This window comes from Morone saxatilis, unplaced genomic scaffold (genome assembly GCF_004916995.1).
Source record: "Morone saxatilis isolate NCDOM2014 unplaced genomic scaffold, NCSU_SB_2.0 Contig23, whole genome shotgun sequence".
NCBI classification, from domain to species: domain Eukaryota; kingdom Metazoa; phylum Chordata; class Actinopteri; family Moronidae; genus Morone; species Morone saxatilis.
This window is the reverse complement of record NW_023339796.1, coordinates 492963-500222: the sequence shown is the minus strand read 5'-3', so window position 1 is coordinate 500222 and position 7260 is coordinate 492963.

Here is a 7260-nt window from a genome sequence, read left to right as displayed (position 1 = left end):
TTACAACAAACCAAGAACAAACTGCAAGGCTCTGATTACTCAGCAAAAATAACAGCACAGAACTGGTGCATACCATAGTAATTAACAGGGAAAGAGGCGCAATAAGCTGTACTTACAGTAGAACATGTGTGTGGGATCCCTCAGTGCAGGACGTGCTGTCAGTTTTTCCACACCCCATTTATCAATCTCTCCCTGGAGAGAGCGTGAACGCCCGGCTGATAAGTTATCCATTAATACGGAAGCGGGGCCACACGAGGACGGAACCAGGCTGATTTCCAGGAAACACCCAGGCCAGGCCTGACCGCGGAAGGAAGGTAATCCTGTGATATGATCTGGCCTATAACACGTGTTCTTCACTAAGCCAGTTTGCCTCAAATCTCCACTATCCTTTTGTGCTTTCACTTTCAGGGTTTCGGACCACCGTCTTCCCTAGAAAATGTGTTTTCCACCCTACAAGAAGTAATTCGAACCTGGTTTCTGTTTCCTGTTTATCTCAAACCATTCCCCTCTTCTAAAAAGAACTTCCTCTTAACACCTTTCAGTCCCATTGTCTACTTATCAGATGATTTAGGATTCCCTAACTAATAAGACAATAGAAGAAAGATTAAGCTGAACAGCAACTGAACCGTGCCCACCCGTGCCGGCCGTAACGGACGGTGATTCCATATAAGCAAAAAACTTACTTTTAAATGATTTTTGGCTTATGGTTGCCACGTTCAAAGATGAATCAGCCTTTTCCTAAAGTAAGATGAGGTTCAGACTTGCTTTTAATCGCAGAGAGAGAGAGAGACGCCGAGATCCGTTAAGCGATGGCTATGTTTTCCAGGCGTGACTTAATGCAGGTTTGAGGTAGTCTGAAGCTTGTGGGCTAACTTTTTACCTCTCCTGTGGAATTGCTTGGAACATTTGTTAGCCAAATTAACCAAGCGACCCTGTCTTCCATGCCAGCAAAATTTGAAAAGGTCCCAACCCACAATCGACGCGGATGTTGTCTGCATTTCACGTTGGATCCTGCTTCCCCCACGTTTGCTAAGTCGATTCTTCGGGCTTTTTACAAGTTCTCATGTTTCTATTGGTTTTATGTGGTAACATGATGGAACAAACACTCGTGGAATATCAATTCAAGTCAGCCCAACTACCAAAATTATGAACCGCAAGTTAATGATTCTTTCCCCAAAAACCATGAGGGTATTCCTTGGAATTTTTCCGCCCCAGTCAGAAAGGCTTTCTTCTGATTACACCAACGTCCTTGAAAGCAGCAATTCACCGTGCAAGGCCCGTTTCCAGGTCTCCATAGTGAGAAGGCGGGGCACTGCATGCCTGACAAAATTATATAGTTTACTCGGGGGCTATTCTCTGGTATCAGACCTTTATTGGATGACGCTTATTCTGTTTTCGCGCCCGCAATAGACTATCGTCCCACCCCCCTATAGTTACGGCGCCCTTTGCACCGATTTGTGCTTGGGCGCCCTAATAATAATCTCCTTGAAAATTACAGATAGGCCTTTGCATGATCCCTGTGCCTCCGGGGGCGCCCGTACATAACTAATTGTAGAAACCTGCCCAAAAATCCATGCCAGTATGTTTCTGCATCCTTCAGGCATCACCTGAAATGACATTAGGAACTAAAAAAAACATCCAGTGTGTTTCAGCCAGAACTTACCTGCTCAGTTTGTCCTGATCAGGATGAGAGCGACAGGCTCCTCACCTTCACCTTTAACCCCCTGTAAGCTTATTTTATACTATACGTGTACACACGAGCAGCACACACACCACATACCCATTTGGGTGCTGGCTTTGCTTTGTGTTTGAGTTTGCTGGTGGAAAGAATAAAAAAAGGAAATGGATCGAAAGTAGAGCAATGTGACTGAAAAATAACGAGCCAAAGTTTAAAGAGGAAAGTGTTGAGATAAACAGAAACAGAAACCAGGTTCAATACTTCTTAGTGAAAACATTTCTCAGAAGCCCCGGTGTGCAAACCTGAAAGTGAAAGAAAAAGGATAGTGGGAGATTGGAGCCAATCTGAGCTGAGTGAAGAAACCATATAAGCAGATCATTATCACAGATTATTTCCTTCTGCAGGTCAGGTGATTTCTGGGAAATCAGCCTGGTTCTCCTCTGTGCCCCCTCCTATTAATGAATAAATATCAGGGGGCGTTACTCTCTCAGAGAGATATAATGTGTGAAACTACAGCACTGCCTCAGAGGATCACACACATTTCTACTGTAAGTACACTTATGCTCTTTTTGTTAATGTACTATTGTATGCACCAGTTCTGCTGTGTATTTTTGCTGAGTAATCAGAGTCCTGCAGTTTCTGGTTGTTTAACCAAAGACTGCAAATGCAGTTTCAATGAACATGATTGCTGTTTCAGTCAGTTGTTCAGTTAGTTCATCGCTTTGGTCCAGACTGAAACATCTCGAGAAATGTTGAAATTTTTCATAGATTGTGTTAAAAACAGGCAATGTTTCAGTTCCAGTTGGGTTCTGATTTTCTTTTTTCTTTTTGGATCAAAACTGAGCTGTTTCAATAAATGTATGGTTTGGAGTTGCTGTGCATCATAAATACTGATTTACAATAGCCATGTGATGTGTATAACTACATCTAACGCCATCATCAATTCAACAGCTTAATGTATATACTTAGAGATGTCGGATAAATGTTTTCTTGCTTCGATCCAATCCAAGTTGTTTAATATTGAGTATCTGCCAGATAATACAGTACACACTTCAAGTACAAATTATAATTAAAATCAATCCAATGTTTGTGCTTGAGATTGCATTGCATAAGTAGAAAAAAAGCCTGCATCAAAGCTGTACCTTAATGCTTTATTTTATTTACACAGTAAAGTATAAAATAACAAACCCTCTGTAATCCTTTTGGTCTTGTTGCTGTCTGGAGGGAGTTTGTCTCTCCAGTGTTTGTTGCTTCAGTGCAGTCTCTACCTGAATTACCTGAATAAACTGTAGCCTATTCTGCTGAGTGTATTTTCCACTGTACATCTTTTGCACAGATTACATTAATAAATGACTAACTGGCATTTTCTTAGCACGTTTTTTTTTTTGCACTTGCGGTGGCTTGTTAAGTGTATCAGCTCTCTGCTGCTTTCTCCCCTCCAAGCAGGGACAGACAGTAAAACTCTGCAGTGGCTGCACCATGCATGAAAGCTTAGCGAGTAAAAACAGCTGTGTGACAGCTGACGTATAACACAAGATTGGATCGGGTCAATAAAGCTTAGTACAGTCGATGTGATCAGTTAAAAAATGCCTTGATTGACGCCGATACCCATCAATAGGGCCCGAGTAGAAATCGTGGGAAGGCCCTATTGTAATTGTAGGAATTCTCCATTATTATTTTTTTGCCCCTCTAATCACATCTTTGGACACTTTCCCATGCTTGAAAGCTCCCGAAACTTTGCACAAAATTAAAACAGGGCAAAACTTGACGTATCCATTTGAAATCGTGCACAGGCACTCAAGTCCACTCAAGTTATAGCAAATTTGTGTGTTCTGGCGGTACATCAAAATTTGACGTCACCATAATCATGAAATATCATTAACAACATGTTTTTTATGACCAAATTTCAGCTAGATCTGATCATCCTGCTAGGAGTAGAACATGGAAGTATATAAAAAAAAACTCCTTTCACCACGGCGCTATCACTATTACTGAATATTATCACATAGATTTGTTCAAGGCGGGACTCTTATCAAACATGTGCATTATGGTGCAGATCAGACAAAGTACACTGAAGTTATGACAACTTCCTATTTCATGGCTAAACGTCAAAACTTGGCACCATGCCACGGACACGCCCTCTGACAAAAAGTCACAAATAGCACAACTTTTAATCACGATTGTGTTTAGAGTCGACTGACCAAATTTGAAGTTGATCCGATAAGTTTGTTAAAATATAACGTGTTTAAATTGCCAGAAATGGATAATAAATCCAAAATGCCCGACTTCCTGTTGGGTTTGCGATATGGCTCGGACTGGATTTTTTTGTACGTCACGATAAGATCTACGTGTGAACCGATTTTATGCAAATCGGTGAAACCGGCCTCTGGGGGTTCAGTTTATGGGCCCCTGAGGGGCCATTTTGCCATGCTCATAGTGGAGACCCATAAAATATAAAATTTTCAGCCCCAACAGACGTGTTTTTTGAGTTTTACCTTACCCTAACCCTAACCCCGAGCACGGGAAAGCCTCCAAAAATGCGATTAATTTGGTACTAAAATAATAATAACCCTTATAGATACAATAAGGCCTTCGCACAGTCAGTGCTCGGCTCCTAATTAAATCTGCAAGCAGCGATGAACGGGCCCTCGCACCCCACACACGTTGGGGTGCCATGGTTGGGTTACGCACAAGTACATCATGCCAACATCAAGCTATGAAAATTACATAGAAATCACATCACAATCGCCATACAAAGCTCACTTCACCTTGTCAGTCGGTGGCGCTATGACAGCGAGTGAATATTGGCACTTAGATGCATTTATGCCAGGGCTCTTAACAAACTTGAGATGATTGGTTCCAAATGAAGAATCTGTACTGCAGTTGACACTGAAATTGACATTAAATTCATAATGGCCGACTGGTTGGATTTAGCATATGGCTCAAGGAGACTTTTTTGTACATCCCTTTTTTTTTGACAACAATGCCTATATCATGCCGAAATGTCATATTTCACGCCACACCACAGAAGTTCAATTAATATTCATGAGACACAAAACTTTAAATCCTGGAGGCCTTTAGAATGTGCTCATCAATTTTTAAGTTGTTGTGATCAGTTCTCTAGGAAGAGTTCATTAAAATACTGCAAATGGTGCCAGGAATTAACATTAATTTAAAAATGGTTGACTTCCTGTTGGGTTTAGGATATGGCTCCAGAGGCTTTTTTGTACGTCCTGAAATGATAAATATATCTGCCAATTTTGATTCATGTCCGCCAAACAGGACACCGGGGCTGGTTTTTTGAAAGTTTGTATGGGGGCGCTATCGAGCCATTTTGACACACCCACAGACAACACCCAGATGAAATGTATAATGCAGCCATGTGAGACGTGTGTGCCAAGTTTCATAATTTGTTGAGCCTGTTTAGCCTCTGCAAAATGTCATCAAATGTTAAAACAACAAGGTGATATTCGCCATATTGGTGAAAATTCATAAGATTCATAAGATTACAGTTACATCATGTAACATTAACATATTAATTGTAAGTTGTCCCAACATCAAAGTCAGGCTAACTCATCACTGGATACCTTACTGTCAAACAAATAAATCTTCATCCTTTTTCTAGACTGAACAACTGTGACTCCACACAGTTTTCTGTTTTTTACATCAGAAGACATTGAGGAACATCAGACTTCTTTACTCCCTCAGTTATATCTTCCTCTGCAATCCCTGTTAACAGATGATACATGAGGTAAATGTTTGATAGATTATTGTTTTCAATATATTAATGATCCTAAAAATGAACACAATGACAAATGTGTCTTAAAATAAAATTATTAAACACATATGTTTTTAAAGGCACTTTGTTATCTTTGTGTTTTAGGAGCTGGACATCCTGAGTACGAATTTTGAAAATCACGACACTTGGCTGACAACTATCAACAGAGGTTTGTGGTTATGCATCTTCAGCAGCTTTATTTGTTATATTATGCAACACTATCTAAGATTTGGTATTTGTTGTTGTATTTGTAGGCCCTTGTTGCAATCCCATTGTGGTAAATATGGACACCTGTACATTTGTAACAATTACAGTACTTATGATACAATTTTGCTCAAACAGCAAAACATCGAGGAAGTGCAACAACACAAGACATAGTAAACGGCTAATATAACTAACTAGTCCAACAGCATGAAGGCAGTCTGTCTGCAGCTTTTTATTTCAAAAAGCTCTCGCTAATGACTACAAGTCAGTCCCACATTTACTCTTGTGTCTTGAATTCCTAATCCCAGTTGTCCAAGGCTCCTGTGCTGCTATTGTAAATACCAACACTGTGCCTGTGCTCTCAGCACCCAGTACAGAGCATCCAGGGCAGCATGACCTGAGCTACAGCAGCTACATTTTGCAGCAGTTACTTTACTGTCAGTCAGAAAACTCTGTAAATCACAGAGTTGAGGCAGAGCAGCTGGAGGACATCAGAGAGAAAACCAGAAAACATTTTCTCCTTAAATATAATCCAGTTTCACCAAAATCAGTGACATAGTTGGTGGTGTGAGACTTCATTGCTGTAAAGCATTACACATTTAATATGAAAGAAGCACACAGAGACCATTCACCCTATTAAAGTCACTGTAGCATCATCATCATAAAATGACAGTGAAGCTGTTATTTTAAGGTAGAAAAAGTTTTTTTTTGCTTTAATACTTACTTCTAGTATTTTACTGGACTGGTTAGATGCTGCAGAACCTGTGCTTGTTAAATTGGTCCAAACTCTAAAAGTGAACTGACTCAAATTTCCAAATTGATTTTACCATCCACCAAGACAGCAGCTGTTGCACAACTATAAACTAGAGACAATAATAACACAGCATGGTACTCTGTCACAGTAGCTGCAACTGTGGGTTGAATTAGTGTGTATTTTCTATATTTCAGTGTATGCAGATTTGGACCAGAGAGCACACAACAGGAAGAACATACACTCACCAGCAAGATGGATGAACTCCGTTGACCAAAAATAGTTATTTTATTTGCTCATTAAAAATATCTATCAAGCAGGCTGGCCCCGGTACCAACTGATTATAACTTTATTAGTACTGCCATAATTAGTTCCCTTCACCATAATGACAACTATATTGAAGTCAGTTTGGGGCGTAATTTCATCACCTTTTAAACAATCAAAATCAAACACTGAAACTGAAAACAAGGAGCCAGCCAAGACTTTACCTCCTGTTAATTTACAACCAAACGCTAATAATTTAGAGGGGCAAAAGTTATTTCAACGGCTTGCTGATGCTGTTAAAGAAAAAAGCTCAATGTTGGAACCACAAACAGGTCCTCTTTCTGTTTATAAAATTCCCCTGAATATAGAACAAATTAATATCACTGGTTGCAGGCGTTTCAGTTTTGGAAAAACCTCCTTTAAACATAGTCGCACCATAATGGTTCTTGGAGCAACTGGGGCTGGAAAGTCAACTCTCATCAATGGAATGATCAATTACATTCTAGATGTTGAATGGAAGGATTCATATCGGTTTAAGTTGGTCAATGAGGATCAGTCAAAATCACAAGCTGAAAGCCAGACCTC